Below are 22604 nucleotides of genomic sequence, written 5' to 3' on the forward strand. Positions count from 1 at the left end.
GCCAATCAAATGGCCCTCAGCTCCCTCATGCCACCAAGCGCCACTGGGAGCAGAGGACACTGCTGGGACTGCAGCAGATCCCAACAAGCATGATCATTGGAGACACATGGTGGTAAGTGTCAGGGGTGGGGTGTAGGGATGGTGGAGCGGGAGGTGAGCAGAGTATAGGGTATTGTCAGAGCCTGGCTAGCTGGAACCGGTGAATGGGAAGGCAAGGGGGTTCAGGGGCCAGGTTGGACTGAGAAGTGTGGGAGGGTCTCAGTTGGTGCAAGAGCAGGCATGCTTCTTCTGCAATTTATTACACTGTAGTGAGGACAGTGGCAGGCAGTTAGGCACCAGGAATGATGCCATGGCATTTTCCACCACCCCCAGCCTGCACACAACAAACAGGGGAACATAAAGTTCTACCCCATATCTTTTTCAGCATATCTTTGTCTCCCACTCCTAAAAGTAAACAGGATTTCTTTCTGTCTTAAGCAAAATGTTCCGGATGTTTCTTAATGTCTTGGCTCAAATTCGCATTAAGTTATTATAGCCTCAAATTTTAATCTTACCCGTCCAGCAGGAGCAGGGCAGGTGAGCAGTTAAAATTACAAAAATAGTCTTACTGTCCTATATCGGTTGGAATACTCTGAATGTCCTATTAACTGCAGCATTGAATTGCATTAGAAAGACACCCATTGGCAAAAGGTGCATGCTTACTAAATACTTGCAATTCAGCATCTTGTGATATACTTGGGATCACAATGTTATTTCAACTGGGAAAGGACTCTTCAATTATCACCAGCTGTTCCTGTGCACAAGTATTCTGCTGTAGTGCTAAGTGCATCAACACGTGCCAATCCTTATATCTCACTCTTAAACTAACCACAATGCTAATTTCTGAGTTTGCAAGTGGTGAATGTATGACTATCTCATGCAGAAAGAATTTCTTCATCTGGGGTGTTATCATGGAGGGCTCTGGCTGTTGAAAAGGACCTCGAGGAAAGAGAAAAAGAACAAGAATTAGGTTGGCATTGGGACACTGCTCACTTGCAGAATACATGCTTTACATTGTAATTTCATGTTAATCTGACTCTGCATATTTTCAATGCTTAATGAAGTGGAACAAGTGATTGTCAGAGATTCTGCTTAGTGAAGCCTCCAGCATTGAAATGACTGATGTGCTTAAATATTGGGGTACAACCTGACACCTTTTGACTCTAAAAAGGAGTTGCCAAGTTGGTCAAGTTGTTTGAATGTTGGCAGGCTATTTGACTGGGGAGATATCAAACCAAGATAGCTGATACCTCTACACTTGTATTTTTCAGCCGGAGTTACTGGTTGAAAATCAAACTGCATCCTTGGTTAAATTTTCAGCTCTAGCACACACAAAGAACAATTATGATTATTGAAACAAGCTAATTTACATAAACAAGGGCTAAACTTGGGACCTTGTGACATACTGTTCCTTTGGGAGCTCCATCAAAAATATGGGGTGGGATTCTCCATCTCGCCAGACCCGTTTTCTGGTGCAGTGCACCCCCGCCAGCAGCGGGATCCTCCATCCCGGCCAATAGGGTTTCCCATTGTGGCCACCCCACACCGTTGGCAAATCCATGGACGTGAATGCACTGCTGGCGAAGGGGAGGATCCCACTGACGGAAAATCCCACCCATGATTTTTCTGGTGTCAATTAACCCAACAGTATCATTTTGCTATGCATATTTATTGTAGACATCATCCCTATTCTCCAGTCTTAAGCAAACTACCGTATGTTGTAGTAGTCCAGGAAACATGAAGATAAAGGTTGACTAACAGGAACTCCCAGTCCGGTAAGTATTTTAATGGCTCAATAATGAGTACCAACTGGATGGACCTCATCCTGTTACCATGGGAACTTGTACTTAAAGAGCCCCACATCAAGATCAATAAATGATTCCTTGTGAGGGTTATCACATCCCAACAGCCTGCCCCGTGCCTCACGTCCAGGTCCTCCTCTTTGCTCCCGAGACCATGAGGTTGCCTGCGCTGCTTTGCAAACAGCCTTGAGTCCATTGTCAGTGGTTGGATCTGGGGCATAAAGCAGATGGGGGATAGCCGCTTCATCGCTGAGCATCGAAGTGCCACTGACTGGGGTTCTATCCCAGTATCGATTTCTGGCAGCTTCCACATCAGAGCCTGAGTGTCCATCCTCCTGGGGAATGACTCTCGGTATACCATGGGTTTAGTCCCTTGCCCTGTGGTAGGTTTCAAAGACGTCGAAGGCATCACCCTGCCCGGAGTAGTCTCTGCAGTCAAGGGTTCCCTGCTCCGAAGATGGTCCACCTGCCATCTTCTCAGAAAGGCCAGTCTTCTGAACTACCACTCCTGGGATCCAAGGGGTCCCGTCTCTGAAATTATGAATATAGATGGTATCTCCTGGCCTGAAAGTCCTATTATGTGTCATCATTTTTCTTTTGAGCCTTCTGTTTTGACTCCACTTCCCCACTTTGGGAAACAGAATACTGACTCTGGTCTGACGGTGTCGGCCCATCAGAGGTTCCACTGGTGCAACCCCCATTGTCACATGTGGTGCGGCCCAGTAGTTGAAAAGGAACCAAACCATTTTGATGTCAAGTGAACTGGTGATGGAGACCATTTTTAAACATTTGGACCGCCTGCTCAGTAAAACCATTAGAGGATTGGTGGTAGGGCGCCATCTGAATATGCTTCATCCCATTGGAGTTTGCAAATGACTCTCCATTGATGAATGGCGTGCTGTTGTCAGACATGAGGACCTCCAGTATCCCATCAGTGTTAAATGATTGCTGGAGCTTTTCTATGGTGGTGCTGGAAGTCATGGAGGACAATCAATGTGTGCATTTAGAATGAGTGTCGACCAAGGTCAAAAACATTGACCCCATAAATGACCTGGTGAAGTCCACGTGTACCCATGCCCAAGGCCTTCCTGGCCATCCCCATGGGTGTAGTGAGGCTGACGACGGGAGCTTTTGATTCTCCTGACATGACGGGCATTGTTCCACCAAACCTTCAATGTCGGAATCAAGCCCGGCCACCAGACATAGCAACTTCATCTTGGAGACGCCTGGGTGAACACTGTGGAGCTCCCTTAAGATTGGGCACTGGCCAGTGCGAGGGACAACTACTCCGGCTCTTCATAGGATGAGGCCATCTTCCACGCTGAATTCTTGGTGTTTAGATAGGACGGGCTTCAGGTCCTCTGTAGGGTGTCCTTGGAGTCCACCGCTCAGGATCACGTGGTGTAGTTTTACCAAAGTAGGGTCTTTCTGGGGTCATGTCTGGATCTGCATGCCGGACACAGTTAGGGTGTCAATTAAATTCAAAGTCATGATGACCTCTTCTATTCGTGTGGGGGGGGCGAGTGTGTGGGTAATGGTAGTTGACTCGGTGCATCAGCATTGGCTATGTATGTTCCCTGGCAGTGATCGAAGGAGTATTCGTAGGCTGCCAACAAGAGTTTCCAGTGCTGAAAGCGAGCCAATGTGTGGGATCGACCTGTCCTTCTTGAATAGGCTCAACAGGGTTTATGGTCCGTGATTATCATAAAGTGTCGGCCATAGACATATGGATGGAATTTCTTCACTCCGAATGTCACGGCCAGACCCTCTTTTGCAATTTGTGTATAATGTCACTCCGCATATGCAATCGGTCACTCGGTACCATCGTCCCAACAATGGGACAAGTTACTCCACAGGGAAAGTCATCGAATGTTAGTGCCAGCAATCTTGTGGAATCATGCCAAGATATTGGACAACAAGAGCAGGAGCACTTGTTTAACTTCTGTAAATGCTTCGTCCTGTGGCGCCTGCCACGGCCACTTGGTTTTTCTTCAGCAATGCGTGCAGTGGTGCCAGTGAGGTAGCTCGGTTGGGGTTAAATTGCCCATAATAATTGATAAGGTCTAGGAACAACTTCCGTTCCGTCGTGTTTGGCCTCTTTTATGGCTTTCACTTTGTCCTCTATGGGGTGCAGGCCTTCCTTGTGGACACATTAACCGAGATACGTTACCTCGCCCTCTTGAAACAAGCACCTTTCCTGCTTGAGGCAGACGCAGGACGTCTTCCAAGTTTGCCAGGTGTCCTTTGTCGCTGGCTCCTAGGATTAACACATCATCAAGGTACGCTGCCACCCTTGGCTACTCTTGAAGGATATTTTTCATTACGCGCTGACAAATAGTACACGCCAATGAGACTCCAAAAGGCAGCTAGGTGTATTCATACAATCCCTTATGGGTGTTTATGGTGACCAACTTCCTGGATCCCATATCGAGCTCCAACTGGAGGAATGCATGGCTCATGTCCAGCTTGATAAAAGTGTGGATTCCAGCCAGCTTTGTGGAGAAATCTTTGATATGTAGCTTGGGGTACTGGTCAAGGCAGGAGGCACTGTTGACAGTCAATTTATAGTCTCCGCAAAGGGGGACCAACTCGTCGGGAACCACCAGCGCAAACTGTGCTGGACATATTATGCCAAGGCGCTTTAGATGTCCAAGTTCAGCCCTTACCTTGGTGAGCAAGGCATAGGGGACCAGTCATGCTCTGAAAATGTTTAGCAGGGCCTCTGCGTCCATGTAGACCTTTGTGCTTGCCCTTTTGACCTTACCAAGGCCCTCCTGAAACACCTCTGGATATTTCCAGATGACTTTGTATTGTCCCCTGAAGATCTGCTGCCAGTTCATTTGGATTTTTTTGCGTATCCTTTGACCCCGGGTACAACACTCTCGTGACTGCTCCCCAAAGTCTTCTCGGGAACAAGGTCAAGAATTCCATTAGAGGCTTGCCAATGTGCCTTCCAGCTGTAATAAACCTGTAGCGCTGGGGAATAACTGGTGGTCTCAGGTCATAGTGGTTTATCGCTAAGTCCACCAGCTCCTGTGCCTCTGGGTAAGTCAGGCTCTTAATGATGCAGAAAGTCGGCTCCACAGGCAGTCAAAATGATTACCTTCTGTCAGTCGTCCCCCCTCAAAGCCACTCGCACAAAAGAAATAACGCATTCTTTCGCTGTACTGGGGCCAATCCTCCTCACCCACATCATACGCCTCGAGTATCCAAAATAACGCTATTTCCGGGTTCCCTTTGTAAACCTCTTATTGGAGGCATTTTTTTAAAATGCAGGGCTGTCCAGAATCCCGCTCTTGCTCCGTGTTGCCAGTGTAGTAATCCTGGAGATAGTAAGATAAAAGTTGAACCAAGTTTATTTTAACTCACAAGTAAAACTGCACCCATGGCATACACACTCGTGTCCCAGCCCGGGACTAAGCGGAATTCCCAGTCCAAGTCTGCGCCAGTATTTAAAAAGCTCGATAATAAGTCCTGGCTGGATGGGCCTCAGCTCTTTACCATGGGAACTGGCACTCAATTAGCCCCATTTAGAAATCAGCGAGTGATTCCTCATCATGATCCCTTTCGGCGTTATCGCAGGTGTCCCACCAATGTTGAAGACACTAATATCTTTTGCATTCCATTTTGCCGATTCACAGAACTGTAGCTACGAATGAAAACCTTAAACCAGGCTATTCAATTTATTGACTGAGTTTCATTCAGCAGAGACTATAATTCCAGACTTAATATTAAAAATATGTAGAATAGCTTTATAAGAAATTGATGCTAGCAAATTACAACATTTTTAGTCAGATTTTCTCCAGTTAAGAACAGGGGTTGCTGATGATTACAGATCCATTCTAGTAATTGTAAAAGTAATGTGTTACAACCCTCACGGAGGACACAGAGTATGGACCATCAGGTTCCCCATGACCTCAGCTGAGTACGAACTTCTGCGATATGGGGCAAGGCTTCTCTTTAACAAGGGGTGCCTGCATAGTTTAAAAACCCTGGCCTAAATGAAGGTCGGGGGCAAGAGAACCCTTCAGGGAGTGGATTAGAAAAATTGCGCATGTCATTAAACCCAGTTTTGTATCCCACCTACTGTTTCGTTGTGGTCATTCTGTGCAGATTCTACATAGTTCATTAAATTAACTGGAAACTTTTTATGGTAGTAAAGTTGCTGAATTTTATTTTATGCGATTAATGTACAATTATTTGAATATTGCTTGCTTCTGGACTATTTAATTGTTTCATGAGGACATAGCAAATCATTGTGTTCATGCAGCTGGTAGCCTTGCAAGAACTTTCCAACAGTGACCCATTGCAAACCACACAGTGCTGGCTAAAGATGCAACTCATACACCAATATAAGTAGGCATGCATGTTGTTATTGAAAGTCATTCATCGTGAATTAATATAGGTAAGCACATCATTATTGGTTCATCGGTTTATAATAGCAAAATCTGTAAAAGTAAAACACAACATGCCTGAAACATGCAAGAGAAATTAGATTAAGGATTTGCCGGGGCAAAAAGCAGAGAGGGAATCAGTGAGATCAGCAATGGGGACTAAAAGTGGCGATATAGCAGGAAAGAGCATGGGAATCAGCGAGAGCAGAAATAAAACCAAAGACACAGAATGGAATTTCAGTGTGAGAATTAGTGAGAGAAGCAGCGAGGGTTAAGAGTGAGCTTTCAGTGTAACAATCAGCAAAACCTATAGTGAGGGTTAAAAGCAAAGGGGCAGAGCACAGGAAGAGAGTGGCGAACTCGGCGTGAAGTAGAATTTGGGCCGCCGCATGCTAAACGGAAGGCTGCCACTGCATTTTATGAATCCCAGGGAGAGAGGTCCTGTGGGAAGGAGGAAGGAGGAAAGTAGGAATATGTGTGCTCGTATGTCATGGGCTCGTACAGTGAAGCCTGGTCTCAAGTCATCTTGGACCCTCTTTCCACTGGACCAAGGCCTTGTTATGTCAAGCCATGTGGTAGCTGGTGTACAACGGCAATCTCAGATTAAAATAACTCATGTGCAGGCATCTTCCACCCCTGAGAATGAAGTTTGAGACCTGGAACGTCAGGGCGCTCATGGACAACCCCAACAGTGACAGGCCGGAACGGCATACTGCTATTGTTACCCAGAAACTCAGGCATTTTGAGATTGACATCGCCACCCTAAGCTAGACCCGGCAGGCAGGGAAAGACCAGCTCAATGAACAAGGTGGCGATTGCATCTCCTTTTGTAAAGGTAAACCAGAAGAAGATCGCTTCCTCAACAGGGTTGGTGTCATCATTAAAAACAAATTAGTTGGCAGCTTCAATGGTTTCCCTTGCAGGATAAACAAATGTCTCCTGACCCTTCAGCGCACCCTAGCCCAGAACCAGTGTGCTACAGTCCTCAGTGAGTACGCCTCAAATTTGGAAGTTTTAGAGGAGTTCCAAAGAGGAATTTTACTCCAGCCTCGAACAATCCTTGACCCGAGTCCCACTGGGCAACAAATGGGAGAAAAGCATTTGGGAAGGAGCTGAACACCTCAAGTTTCATCAAAGGCAAGCTGAAGTCACTCCTTAACAGCGAAAGGAGCGCGTGACAACCGAGGCACCCCACCCACCCATTCCTCCACCCACTGTCTGCCCCACCTATGACAGACTCCACCCATTGGACTCCTCAGTCAACTGAGAATATATTTTTAGTGTGGAATCAAATCATCCTTGACTTCAAGGGACTTCCTAAGAAGAGAAGAAGAAGGAATTTTTGTTCCAGGAGCTGAGCCTCGTTGATACTTTTCCAGTATAACATCAATAAGCTTTTACATTTTGCCAGCTTTCAAAAAGCCACTCTGAAAATGTTTTGGTACTCAAAATTAAATTTGTTTAAATTTGCACTGAAACACTAAAATCCAAGGAAGGAACTAAAGTTTCAGCATAGACTGTTTTCCCAAATCTATTTTGATCGGATTTAAAACCGCTTTTGGAATAACAGCAAATTCAAAATCTTCTGGGCCAAATGTGACTTTTAATGTGCCAGTATTTTCTCTTCAGTTAGACACTTTAATGAACTCCCATCTTGAGAGAGAAGAGCAGTAACACTTTAGGTTAACAATAAGCAGGCAATGAGTCAGCAGTTAGCAACCGCTGGCCAACAGGCTACTTAGATATTCTGAGGATGCCTGCATACTTCTCCCACGTAAACAACAGCCTCTAAATCTAATCATCAATACTCTTGAGTTGATTATTTTAAAAAGAAGTTGTGTGACACATAAAGAATATTGGATAGCTATGCAATGAACCATTCACTGAGTTTGAATTACGTGAAAAACTGAGTACAGCTGAAGCAGTTTATTTGCTTAAAACCAAAGCTGGATTATTACTTTGTGGTTCATTACATTTGGCAAATATCTATATAATAAAAATAGCATGCTCTGTCAGCTTCCCGTTCAGCAGTGTTTGGGTTTTACAATATACTGTCCACATCTAGTAATATCTACTGTATTATGTGGTTTTTTTTGCAGGATTTCCCACGATTCTGTAATTCTATACTTTGACCACTAACGTGTGTTGTCGAATAGATTACCCAAATTTCATCTGAAATTTGTTTAAGCTGCCTTTTTTTCTCAGTAATGATATTTAGTGAGAGGATCAACAATTTAGTATCAGTACTTTAATTTACACGGTAGATTGATTGTAACCATCCAAATTAGAACTGTCAACAATACCATTGTTGGCCCACTGTCACCAAAAAGACTGCTTATGCCCAAGAAGAAGGGAGATTACCTCACTATTTGCTATGATCTCTGTAGATACTGTTAGATTTAAAATAAACAAAATTCTAGCGTCTGACTGAAAGAATCACACAAGGTTTCAAGTTTGAAGAATTTGATTGTAACAAACAAACTAAAAGCAGCTTTAACTAAGCATTATTTTATAGGCGATGTATACTCTAAAGCGCAGAAATGTTTTTCCATTTAACTTTTAAAATGACGGAAAATCTCCCACTATGGTTATACTTTCACTATTCCTTAAGTAGGCACTTCTTTCCCACAGACAGTCCAAAGCTGTCCTCCACTCCTGATGGCCTGCTTCCTTTTGTCTTTCACAGCCGGGTATAATGTATAATCCCAGATCTGCCTTTAACTATGAAGGTTACACTGGAGATTTCTTCTCTCTGAAAAATTGTTCAACCTCCTTTCACTCCTTTTTTTTCAATCTGAGCACAAGGGCTCACTGGCACTCTGTGTGGTGAACAATAAGGGCATAATTTTGTCTGCTTCAGGTTGAGGACTCGCTGCTTTGATCTCTTGCTCTCTCCTAGATTCTTGCAGGCTGACTTGTGTCTGTCAGACTCAGAGGTATCTTAGGAAATGACATAATACAATCCTATGCCATGGATTATGATTTCTTCACCTCACAAACCCATTTCCATGGTATAATGAATCACATGGGCCTCATATCCAGGTAAAATGCAAATTAGTTATTTTATAGACTACCGACACCATCCCACCTTGGAATTCACAGACAATTCAAAAGTATAACCATTTATAAAACCTGACATTCATAATATGTTTTTGTGAGAATGGTTCTGAAGGAAGTAAGGTCCGCGCTTGAGGACACAAAAAGGTTGATGTCCGATAACATGAAGTTCAAAGTGAAATAACACGGTCAGGAGCTAGGAGCAGTGGGTAGGCTTCATGTCAAGATGAGTGCACTAAAGTGAATGTGGGGGAGGGTGAGATAATCCAGGGAGTGAAAGGAGATTTGGGAAGTAGTCAATGTGAGTGCACTAGTAAATCTTGTAGTTCATTTGTAATGATACATGGTCAAGCATTTGTCTGTGTTTTCAGCCCCTTCTCCCATGGATTGGTTTCTTTCATCACTTTTGACTTGGATATAATGGAGCTCGGGTGGGGTAATTCCACCACTGGTGAAACAGGAGTCAGGAGTATTTTGTATTTCAGCATTTTATTTAAATAGAGGCTATCTTCGATCTTATGAATCTTTCTGCCATGTATTTAACAACAAATCATATTCACTAAATAAAGCACTTGCTTTGAAACCTAATTGTGATGGTCTCCCAAAGTGATGTACCTGGAATTCATTGTGATCTTTTCATCTACAACAAAACATATTTTTGTTAGCTATTCTGTACTGAAGCTAATTGTAACACACTTACTGTCACCCATTAAGCAGCTAACTCAACGTGAACCAGACTTCAAGCTTGGAATTTCTGGTTTCTATTAGTCAATTTAGTTACCGGCTGAACAGTGTGAAAAGTGCTTTTGCTTTGCTTTTATACCTCCACAGGAATTTCTCTTTTATATGTTGCTTGTATGCTAACTTGGCAAAAGATTGAATATTGCTCCATTGCCTTTAGTGTGATTAAATACTTTACTACAACTATCTGGAACCAATCCACGAGGGACATTGTACTTCTGGGTACAGGGATAAATTTAATATGGTTGAGCTATTTCTCTTAATTCTCAAATTGCTACATATATAGATGTTACCTTGGACGTATTTAACTTTCTGGTTTCTGCTGTTGGTTAATTGTGATTATAATCCCTATTCTGTTACTTGCAAAACTAATTGAAAATAAAATTATTAAAATTGATTTATTAATTTTAAAGCTTCACATTATATCCTTTCTTTTTCTCAAGCTCTTTGAATATATGGCCATGCAACAAAGAAATATTTTCCAAACTAACATTGTTTTTCTCAGAATTACAATTAATGATTTCCTGAATCATTTCCCTAACTGTTTCATTGGGAATTTCCCTTATACTTTTCATAGTTTGTGTAATCTGAATTCATTATTTCTAACTTCCTTTGACAGATATAGAGCAGAATTTTACAAGTCTCCATCAAAATGTTTGCAGTTGTGGGGATGAGATGTTGTTGGGGGGTGGGGGGGGGCTGTAAAATTCCCTGGGTCGCCTCCCCCACACTCCCCAATCCTCTCATCCATTCCCTGGGCGGAACTCTCCGACCGCCCGGGGGGTCGGAGAGAATCGCCCGGGGCTTGCGTCAGTCCCATCCCCGCCATGTCCAGAATTCTCTGCCTCATCGAGATTTGGCGGGGCTGGGAATTGCGCGGCACCAGTCGACGGGCCCCGCGCGGTGATTCTCCGGCCCGCAATGGGCCGAAGTCCCGCCGCTGACAGGCCTTTCCCGCAGGTGTGGTTTAAACCACCTCTGGTACCGGCGGGATTGGTGGCGCGGGCAGGCTCCGGGGTCCTGGGGGGGGGGGGGGGTGGCGCAGGGCGATCTGACCCCGGGGGGGTTCACCCATGGTGGCCTGGCCCGCAATCGGGGCCCACCGATCAGCGGGCGGGCCTATGCCGTGGGGGCACTCTTTTTCTTCCACCCCCGCCATGGTGAAGGCCATGGCGGGGGCGGAAGAGACCCCCTCCCCTGCACATGCGCCGGTATGACATCGGCAGCCGCTGACGCTCCGGCGCATGCGCGGACTTCTGCCGGCCGGCGAAGGCCTTTCGCCCCCAGCTGGCAGGGCGCCAAAGGCCATTCGCGCCGGCCGGCGGAGCGGGAACCACTCCAGCGTGGGCCTAGCCCCTACAGGTGCGGAGAATTCCGCACCTTTGAGGAGGCCCGACGCCGGAGTGGTTCACGCCACTCCGTACCGCCGGGACCTCCCGCCCTGCCGGGTAGGGGAGAATCCCGGCCCCTATCTTTAATTTTACAGGGTTCCGGCGGGGTCTACCTGCCGTCACCACAATTGAAGTCCTTGAACAGCCAATTAATCAGGTCACTTCCCACCTTGGCCTTCATTTTGAGGCTGGCTGTAGGAGTTCAGGGATGGAGGTGGGGAGCCCAGCAGGTTAATCTGCTGGACCTCGAATCACAGAGGAGTGGAAGAGGGGGGCGGGGGGTGCCTCCACCTCCATTCCTGGGTGCCATTCAGGATCAGGTCCACCCACCCAATTCCCAGCTCAAATTAGGGCAGCCCGGTAGCACAGTGGCAAGCACTGGGACTTCACAGTGCCAGGGTCCCACGTTTGATTCCCTGCTGGGTCACTGTCTGTGCGAAGTCTGCACATTCTCCCCGTGTCTGCGTGGGTTTCTTCCGAGTGCTCCGGATTCCGTCCACAGTCCCAAGACGTGCAGGTTAGGTGGATTGGCCATACTAAATTGCCCTTCGTGTCCAAAAAGGTTAGATGGGGTTATTGTGTTACAGGGATATGATGGAAGTGAGGGCTTAAGTGGGTCGGCGCAGACTCAATGGGCCAAATGGCCTCCTTCTGCACTGTATGTTCCATGTAAAATGTCTGAATCCCAGGTGCTTCCTCCCTGTCAACCTTCAAATCACCTTCTCACCACTACCCCCTTGCCACTGAACCACGCACTTGCCTGCGTCCTGGGGCTCAAGCACTTTGACTCTGAGGACTGTTTATAGTCCCAGTTCTGACCACCACTCCCAGTGGTATGACTGGGTCTACAAGGCTGCCTGCCCATCAGATTGTCCACCAACTCTCTGAGCCGTAACTTCCACCCATCACAAGTGGAAACCCTGCTCCAACTAATTGACGTTCCTCAGAGAGTTAAACAGCTGCGGGGCATCACTGATCAACCGGGATGTGTGCCCTGCTTCTCCAGTGGGCTGTGGGAAACCGTGACATAGAAAAGATTTTGCCTGTAGATTCTAATGTCACCTCTGCCATTCTTAAACTGAATTTTGAAAGATCCTTTTCAAGTTATTAATTCCATTAGGCATACATTATCTTGGCATGTCAAATCTTCACTTGAGAGAATATATTAGGATGAGAATTGTGAGGAAAGGTGACTGCATTTCAGGAGTGATAAAACTGGCCAATAAATAGCTTCTATGATAAAACAAAATTTAATTTAAACACCAAATCAATCAGATTAGCAACAAAGTAATAGCTCTACACTTAACAGTTTAAACAGTTCTTAAATAAAATGAAAAACTTTAACTTACTCACTACACCTGCAACTATATATATTCCAATATAGTTCAATGACCACTTATATATAAAATTAACAATCAGTTTACTTTCTTTTCTCGGTGGGTGCCACGATCTTGCAGAGACATTTCTATTCAACTTCAAATCCTACGGAAAACTGAAATTACAGAAATCCCTTAATTACATCATCTCTACCATAAGCATAAGACATTCTACTGTCTCCTCCCACAAGATGTCTCATGACCTGGTTAGCCAGGACCAAACACAATGGTGGAATTCTCCATCCCACCAGCCTGTTCTCCGGCACGGCACGCCCATTACCGCAGCTGGCCAATGGAGTTTCCCATTGTGCGCCACCCTAGGCCATCAGGAAATGCACGGGCATGGGTGCACTGCCGAAGGGCTGGAGGAGCCCGCTGGTGGAAAATCCTGCAGAATAGCTCTTAGATATTATCTACACCCGAGGGAGCCTCCAAACCTAAATAATATTCATTAGCCACCTATCTGTAAACAAGTAAATGCTACTTAAATGCTACTCAGAACACCCCCTGCAAAATCAAGGATTACCTCACTTTTACAACCCCTTAATCACAGCTTTAGTAGATCTAATTGCTGTATGCACCTTAATGCCAATTTGTACCAGCATTATTGCAACGAATATAAAATATAACAATTTCTAACATTAATCACAAATAACATGTTGAAAAAAAACATGAGGGACTTAAAGCATGGGCATGATCTACTAGCCACACTGCACCCGAAAAGCAGTGTGTCACAACGCAGCATGGCTGGTAAGTGACAGATGGCACTGCTCCCAGGAACCTCCTGGCTCGCTACATCTCCTGGGATCTCGCCGGAGGTTGAGATGTGAAACCCGCCCATTATGGGCGGGATCACTTCTTGCCAGATCAGCTAGTCTCACTCTAATATGCAGTTCCTTGAGTAACAAAGCATTGGGACCTAACCCCCTCACCTTGGAGACCTCGGGCGAGCACCATTCAGTGAGACCAGACGGAACGGCACTCATAGGGGTTTGCCAGGAGATCGGAGGCCCCCAGCTGCTTGCCCCCTCGGCAGTGTGGCAATCTGGAACTACCAAGGTGCCCAGATAGCACTGCCAGCTTGTCAGGCTCGTGTGCCATGGTGCCAAGCTGGCATTTTCCATTATGGTTACCTCAGGTTTCCAGTCTGATTACCTCCGGATGCAGCGGTGTACTGCATGGGGAGGGGGTGAGGTGGGGGGCCTGGGGGCCCTCTTATAATGAGCTGGGGCTGGGAAAGGGTTTCGGGGGTCACATCGGGAGCTCATGAGATCGGGACCCCATTTAAAAATGGTGTTCCGATCTCTCGCTGCACTGTTCTGGCGAGCAGAGCACCTCAGTGCAGGAAACGGGGCTGAGTGCTGCCTTGGGAGAACTTTCCTTACTTATGCCCTGTGTCAAGCTGGATGTTTCTCAGCACTGCAAGTGCAGGAAAACACACGGCTAAACGTGCTCGCTATGGGTCTCTGTTCCCATTTGGTTAGATTGGCTCCTATGTTTAGAAATTGTGGAATATTGTTCTCCTTGGAACAGAAAAGTTCAAGGGGAAATTTAATAGAGGTTTTAAAAATTGAGATGTTTTGATAGAAGATGTGTTGGTAGCCTATTGATTAGCACCCAATCCACTACCTTAATAAGAGCACTCCAGAGGCACTGGCATATTATGTCTGCAGTGTGTACCATCTACAAGATGCACTCCAGTAACTCACCAAGGCTTCTTTGATAGGACCTCAGAAATCTGTGACCACTATCACCTAGAGCCGAGTTGGGGGACTCCTAGTGACCTTCCAACAGCATTGGGTAACCCCAAACATTCACATTATGTCGACGTCTTATTTTTTCCGCCAGAGGTGAGGACATAGGAATCAAACGTAAACAAGTGTTTTCTAGCTATATCTATGCACATATTAGGAATTAGGAAGAGGCACAGTCACAATTATATTCGCCAGATACATGAGACCCTCACATTAAACCCTGGATAAGCCACCCTCCCATGACCATTTTGCATTAACCCCTGGAAATAGTACCAACTTTAGGAGGGGTTAATCTGGCAATAATTAAAATCTTCTCTTATTAAAAAAACCCTTTTTATCTTTTGACATTTTAAATGGGAGAAATTATGCTGGATAGCTGATTTTCATTTTGGGAAATGCACCTCTCTCTCCCTCTCACACATTCACCTCACACTCACTAACGTCTCTCTCTCACATTCACACCACATACACTCACGTCTCATTCTCGCACACACCACCCACACACACACACTCACCCACGTCTCTCACACATACTCACTCCCCATTCTCTCACACACATACACACACACACTCACTCCCCATTCTCTCACATACATATAAACACTCACCACACACAAACTCCCCATTCTCTCACATACACACACACACACTCTCTCACTCTCCATTCTCTCATATACACACATACACACACAGTTATTAACCCTTGCTCTCACACACAATAACCCCACCATTCTCTCACACATGCCTCACCAAGGCCCTGAACATCCCCATCTCCCATATGCGCCTCTCTGAAGCACGGATCCCCCGCCCCCCCACACCCCACTCACCCCCAAATCTCTGAGATGTATGCCTCAGAGGACGAATTCCCCCGTTCTCTCACATGCACCTCACTGTTTTGTCTCACTGCTTCATGCTGCCTCTTTTGGCAGCTGGCTCCATGGTTGTGGGCATTTTTTGCGCAGCAACAGTGTGGTGGTATGAATGTGAGCACTGCCATTGGTGCAGAGCATGGGTTTCCCATTGGCTCTGGCTGGTCATGTACCTCTCGTCCAATTGGCTGGGACTAGTCATGTGACTGCTCACCAATTGGTCGAGAGGCAAGTAGACCCCGCCTCCGAGGTGGGGTATAAGTACCCAGTGTTCCCGGCGGTCGGCCTCACTCTGTAGTCAACCACCGGGTGAACACTAGCTGATTAAAGCCACAGTTCGGATCCTAATCGTGTCTTGAATCCAATTGATGGTACATCAAACAGCAAGTTGGAATAAATCAAACGGGCCAATCAGAAAAATGCCTCTCATTCACTGGATGCTGAAAGGCTGACATTGTCTTTTTCATGGCTTGCTGGGGTTGGTTCCGGGCCAGTGGCAGTACTGGGAAGCGACTCGGTGCCGAGTCCATGGCCGCATGGTGGCCCCTGGGGATCAGGGTGGCCTGGCTCAGATTGTCATTACTGCAGTCTGACTTTTAAAAGCACCCCTTTGGTTCTTCTTCCAGGCTCCTGGCTACTCACAATTCTGAGTGTTGTTTTTATACTTTGAATGCTCAGAAGGCCTCTGGTCATCTAGGAGCCCACCCAGGTCACTGTCTGATATCTTCATACTCCAGCTGTATCATCAAGGGGATGGACATGGCTAAGCTCAATCAGGGGCCTACCAGGTGTTGGCACTCCTCAGAAGCGCTGCCCCATTGCAGAGGAAGCAGGTGATCAGCAGGGTTCACCCAACCAGAGAATACTTGCACTGTAACCTTTGGAGACCTCGCTGGTTCCCCATCCCTCTCAGGGCAGAGGCCTCACGAATGAACACCATCCCTCCAGATCACCAGCTGTCTCCTCCTGGCGAGGTTGGCAGCACTGACTGTCTCTGCTACCACCTCCCAGATAGTGTTCAGGAGGGCAGGCTTGAGACTGCAGCCCCCCCCATGGAAGAGGATGCCTCTCCTCTACTCACTGACATGGAGCTGTGAGTCATAGAAATATAGAAAATAGGAGCAACAGGAGGCCACTGGGCCCTTCGATCGTGTTCCACCACTCGTTACAATCAAGGCTGATCATCTAACTTAATAGCCTAATCCCACTCTCCCCCCCCCCCCAATTTCCTTTGATCCCCTTCAACCTAAGTGCCATGTCTAACTGCTTCTTGAAAACATGCAATCAACTAATCAGAGTCATCTAGTCTTTTTTGAATTTAAGCAAAAGCTTGGAGGATAACCATAACTCTTCCCAAGTGCATTCTTCATGGCAACCACTCAGAAGTCAGAATTTTATGTGGTTTGAGTGGGCACATGCCGGATCCAACAGCATGTGAAATCATGCAAGACGACATTGGTGCGCTTCCCAATTCATTGCCTGAAAGGGGGGGAGGGAATGCCTGGAAAGATGGGCCAAGGGTTCGGGGGTCGACCCGCATTGTGGAAGAAAGTGAAAGAGTCATCATACTGGTTGTGCACAAGTGTGTTTAATGTGTAATAGAAATGTCCCCATTCCTGATGGTGCTGCAATCCACCCCCTTCCCAGTGCTGCCTGGAATGAGGTGGCGGTGGCTGTGAGGGCGGGAGTGTGACCAGGAGGACTAGCCTCCAGTGCAGGAAGAAGTTCAATGACTGGGCAGCACGAGTGAGTAGGGACCAACGCCCACCAACTCCTCATCCCCAACACCTGAGACCTGTCCATCCCCACAGGAGCATCTACTCCCCCAACTCTCCAAGTGACCCTAACCTTCCTTCCCTCCCTCCCCCTTCAAGCTCCCCCCCCCCCCAACCTTCCTTTCACACACGTCCTCCCACCACTGTGAACCATGCATGTGACTTCTAACTGTTGTCTCGTCTGGGGGTTTCTGCCTCCATCTGATGTGCATCAGCAGCGGTGTGGTGCTCACCAGATTGTGTCCCAGAAGCCTGACCAATAATATGTCCCAACAAGGTGTGTATATTGCCGCTGGTGGAGGGTGGGGATGACAGCTGGGTTGTGACCATTATGGTGGCATCCTCGGAGCTCTCCTCCGAGGTGGTCTCCTGGGAGGCTGGAGAGGGGACCGCCTGGGATGGGCAGGCGCCATCGGCTGGAGGACCTGCAGGAGAATGGACATGTGGTCAGTGGGAGGGATTGGCCAGTCAGTAAGGTATCACCAACTCAGATTTGCCAGGTCCCCCGGGAGGAGCCCGGTGGTTCCTCACCTGTGCAGCATATGCCAACCTCCGTGTGGGTAACTGCGCTGTCCTTGGCCACACCAGTCACCTCAAGGGCATGCTCTTTGAAGGTGGTGAGGATTCAGATGTGTGGCACGCCTCCGCCAATCTGGGCTTTCTCCCAGCTATCATGGGAGAGCTTGTTGGTGCCGACTCACTTGTGCTGCCTGGCCTTTGACCTTCTTCCTGCACTGGAAGCCAGGTCCCCTGGTCACACTCCCGGCCCTCACAGCTGCTGCCACCTCGTCCCAGGCAGCAGTGGCTGCCCTATGGCTGACCCTCCTGGACCCTGGGGGGAACAGGCCACCTGTCCTGGCCTTCGCAGCATCTAGCAACCTCCCTAGGTCAGTGTCCTCGATTCTTGGGGCCTCCTCGGCGCTAGTGTTGCGAGCTGACTGGAGTTGGCTGAACAAGTGCGGCTCAAGTGCTGCTCAACCTTGTTAGTGGGAACTGGCGTGCGCGGTACCAGCGAATCAGCTTGCGAGTCTTCATTTGCTGCGAGAAGCCCGTGAGGCTTCATTTAGTGGACTAATTAACTTTGAATAGCGTTGCTGGTCTCACTGGTCCAAGAGCCGGGAAGCTCACCGCAATACTCGCTCGCTACAACACTTGGAAAATCTTCTGGTGAATCTCGCCCAAGATGTCTAGGGATGTAATATTGCTGTCAGGTGTGTAACATAGATACAGTTTGCTGCATTTTTTTCATAACTTTTAATTTGCACAGGTTTGCAACTCCCTGAGACAGCTCTGCAGCAGCTATCTGCCTTGATGGAGCCCAATAGAAGTGTCAATGCGGACCCTCCCTTTTCTCGGCAGCTGCCATCTTCCCACCCTCCCCGCTAGTGCTGGGCCATTCTCAGTGTGTTTCCCACTGGCCGTCCATTAATTGGCCTGCCCACATTAAATCAGATCCTGAGGCCAATTGTGGCCAGCAGCGGAATTAGTATCCACTTCTGGGCCCATCTATTGTGCGCAATGTGCCCAACAAGCGCAAAATTCAGGCCAGAGTCCACTTGCCAACTGAACGCATCTCTTTCTCATTAGTATAAATTGCTATTCCCTTTGAAAGTTTGCATTCTTGAATTTGTTCTGATGAATGCAAAATTAAAAGTTTTGACAGAAGGCATCTATATTTGTAATGGTACTTTTTTAAAAAATGCAAATGAGCAAATTATTTATTCATGGGTGTTGCTGGTAAGGTCAGTATTAGTTGTCATTGTAACTGTCCTTGAGAAAATGGAGGTGAGCCAACAAATTGAACTGCTGAAGTCCATGTGGTGTAGGTGCTCTCAGGGACAAAGTTCCAAGATTTTGACTCAACAATAATGAAGGAATAGTGACATATTTCTAAGAATGGTATGCATCTTGTGGGTGGTGGTGTTCATATGAGCTAAGAACCATGGACACATTACGGTGCAGAAGGAGGCCATTCAGTTCATTGTGTCTGTGCCAGCTAAAAAAGAGAAAAAAGAAATTAGCCACTCATTTTTATCCCATTATGTTCTTCTGTAATATGGTGACCAGGACTGTACGCAAAATTCCAGCTGTGGCCTAACCAGCATTTTATACAGTTCCATCATTACATTCCCTGTTCTTGTACTCAGATGTTTTCTTGACCACCTTACCCACCTGCCCTGCCACCTTCAAGAACCTGTGGACATGCACTCCAAGTTCTCTCACTTCCTCAGCCCCTTTTAATATATTTCCGTTTACTGAGTATTCCCTTGCTTTCATTGCCCTTTCCAAATGCATAATCTCATATTTTTTTCAAATTGAATTCCATTTTCCACTTCTCTGCCCACTCAACTAAATCATTGATATGATTCTGGAATCAACAACTATCCTTGTAATCAGTAACGGAATCAATGGTGATGGAGATAAGAGAGGAAAGTAGAGTTGAGGATTATATCAGATCAGCCGTGATCTCATTGAATGGTGGAGGAGACTTGATGGGCCAAATGGCCTACTTCTGCTCTTATGTCATATGGTCTCTTCACTGTCAACTACACATCCAATTTATATGTCATCTGCAAATTTCCCAATCATGCCACCCATATTTAAGTCATTAATATATATACAACAAACAACAAAGGCCCCAACATTGAGCCCTGTGGAACACCACTGGAAACTGTTTTCCATTCGTAAAATCACCGATTGACCATGGCCCTTTATTTGCTGTCACAGAGCCCATTTTGGTTCAAACTGGCACATTCCCCTGTATCCCATGAGATCTCGCTTTTCTGACCAGCCTGCCATGTGGGACCTTGTCAAATGTCTTACTGAGACCCATGTAGACAATAACCTCAGCACTATCCTCATCAATCCCCCTTGTTGCTTCCCTGAAAAGTTTGATTAAGTTAGTAAGACATGGGGCGGGATTCTCCATTTGCTGACGTCAAAATCGCGAAATGCGATTGGGCGAAGATGCCAAAATCACGGCGGGCACTGATGGTCCCATCAAAACCCCTGGGTTGGCCCACGGTGGTGGGGGCGGATGTCGAGGGCAGGGGTTGGTGGAGCCCTGGCCACCCACAGGGTCCGCTCATTCCCCCCCAATATCCGCTCATTCCCCCCCTCCTACCCAGCCAGCACTGACTAGCCCACCCTCACACCCATTGGACAGAGCACCGAGGTAGGTGTTACAGTGGCAACAAGTATTTCATGTGAACAAATATTTACAGATTTGTGTCCTAGCTCCCATAACTAAACTTTGCCCTGCACCCCTGCCAACTTAACTGGTGTCCAATTTTCTGGCCTTACGGACCCTAACGCTATGCCTAGGTGATTTCCTTAGACGGTACAGTCGGGGTGGAGGTGGCCTGCTGTGATTCCTGCCCTGTGACCTGGGTCCCCATTGGCGAGCGTCTTCTCGGGCGACTGAGCCTGGATGGGCCCGGCTGCTGCTCTGGTGTCCCGGGTGGCGTGATGCCACCCTGTTATGCCCGTCCCTGTTCTGCCCACTGCCCATCAGATGCACCAGGGATAGGAGGGGGTGGAGTCCGAGGTGCTGCGGTGTTCCGGCAGCTCCCCCTGTGGGAGTCACCGACATGGGCTCCATCACCTCCTGTTCCCTCGGGGTGTCGGACGTCCCACGGGCTACTCCACAGGACGGGGGTGTGAGCAGAGCTATCCCCTGAGGATGATGGAGGGTATTGGAGACAGCTGTGATGGGAAATCACAGTCATCCTCTGACCCGGACTCCATGGTCTTCTGAGTCTCGGGTGAAGGGCTGGTGTCCGAGCTGCTCTCAGCATCACTGCTTGGCTCACCGGGGGTTGGGGGGGGGGGGGGGGGGGGGGGAGAGGAGCTACGGGTTCCGGCTGTGGCACTGGCTGGGGGTGGGTTCTGTCTGTGACACTGGATGTGGCACTGGCTAGGGGCGGAGGATGCCAGATGACCCACCCCATCTCCAACAGGTGCTGTCCGCCAAAGGCAAGATGCATGATTAGACTGCGGGCCACAGGGGAGTGGGGGTGCTGGGGGTGAGGGTGGGAGATGGTGGTGTTGGGTGAGGGTGATGTGGGAGTGAGGATGGTGTGAGGGTGAGGGTGGTGTGTGGTGGTGGTATAGGGGTGTGGGGGGGGGGGGGTTGATACATGTGTCATGGGGAACCGCAACAAAGCGGAGTCTCATTTCCTTGCCCACGGCCGATCTCCACCTCATCGACCTCCCTTTTTTCCGGACCGTTGGCCACATCCAGGGTCCTCCGCTCGGCCACAGTGAAGTGCCGCAGGTCTGGCAGTCCCCCGCCTGTCTTCTCACGCTCACAGCGGTTGTGCGCAGCCTTCTCCTGAGGAAGGTGGTTGGACAAAGAGAATACGACAGTGTTAATCAGTCCGACGCATGCAGCCCACGGGGTGGGCAGCTGGTGTCCTCAGTGGCCAGTGCACCCGACCATAGCGGCCGGCATGCATGCCAGCATGTGGTGCAGGTGGGGGTTCGGCCGCCCGTCCAGGCTGGGCGGGGGGTTTTGGGTTACGGGTGTGTGGGATAGGGGTTGGTGCCAGGGTCATAGTGTTGCCGACTCACCCTGGCCACCCTGAGGAGGCCATACAGTTTCTTCCGGCACTGCTGGTTACTCCGGACGGTGTTGCTGGTGGCGCTGACCGCCTCTGCCACCTGCGACCAAGCACAGTGGCAGCTAGGAGCCTCCTTCCTGGGCTGGGGTACAGGGTCATCTTCATTTTCTCCATGGCATTCAGGGCGGTCTCCAGCTTGGCGCGGGGGAGCTTGCAGCTGCTCGCCTTGCTGCCATTTTGTTGGCTGTGATGGTGTGTGTGGGGATTGGGATGGTGTGTGTGGGGAGTGAAGTGTGTATATGCGGCTGCAGCTTGTCAGTCTCCTGAGTGTCAATCGCAAAACTGGTGAATCCGGCACTGTTTTTCATTAGAATCGACTGTGTTCCACATGGCGCCGGTGCTAGTCCATTAACAGCAGTGGTCCAGGTGTGGCGCTAGTTTAGCTGTCATGGAAGTGCACGAATTATGAGTTGCTGTCAACACTTAGGGTGCGATCTTCCCAAATGGGAACAAAGTTCCTTGTGTAAAAGCAAATTACTGCAGATGCCGGAATCTGAAGCCACAGAGAAAATGCTAGAAAATCTCAGCAGGTTTGGCAGCATCTGTAGGGAGAGAAAAGAGCTAATGTTTCGAGTCCAGATGACCCTTTGTCAAAGGGTCCGCAGACTCCGCACAGACAGTGACTCAAGCCGGAAATCGAACCTGGGACCCAGGCGCTGTGAAGCAACAGTGCTAACTACTTTATCATCAAGACTTTTTTCTTCCACCTTTGACTATTGTCCCTCTTTGCCTCAGTTTATCTGTTGCCAAAATGCTCATCCATGCTTCCTTTACCTCCAGCTTT

General features: G+C 47.9%; 1 protein-coding gene across 1 annotated transcript in view; it reads left to right on the forward strand.

The window, feature by feature from the left end:
- Nucleotides 1-22604, forward strand: part of glis3 (GLIS family zinc finger 3) — a 716605-nt gene that overhangs the window by 13863 nt on the left and 680138 nt on the right. The window lies entirely within an intron of this gene.

The sequence above is a fragment of the Scyliorhinus canicula genome, chromosome 8 (genome assembly GCF_902713615.1).
Source record: "Scyliorhinus canicula chromosome 8, sScyCan1.1, whole genome shotgun sequence".
Classification (NCBI taxonomy): domain Eukaryota; kingdom Metazoa; phylum Chordata; class Chondrichthyes; order Carcharhiniformes; family Scyliorhinidae; genus Scyliorhinus; species Scyliorhinus canicula.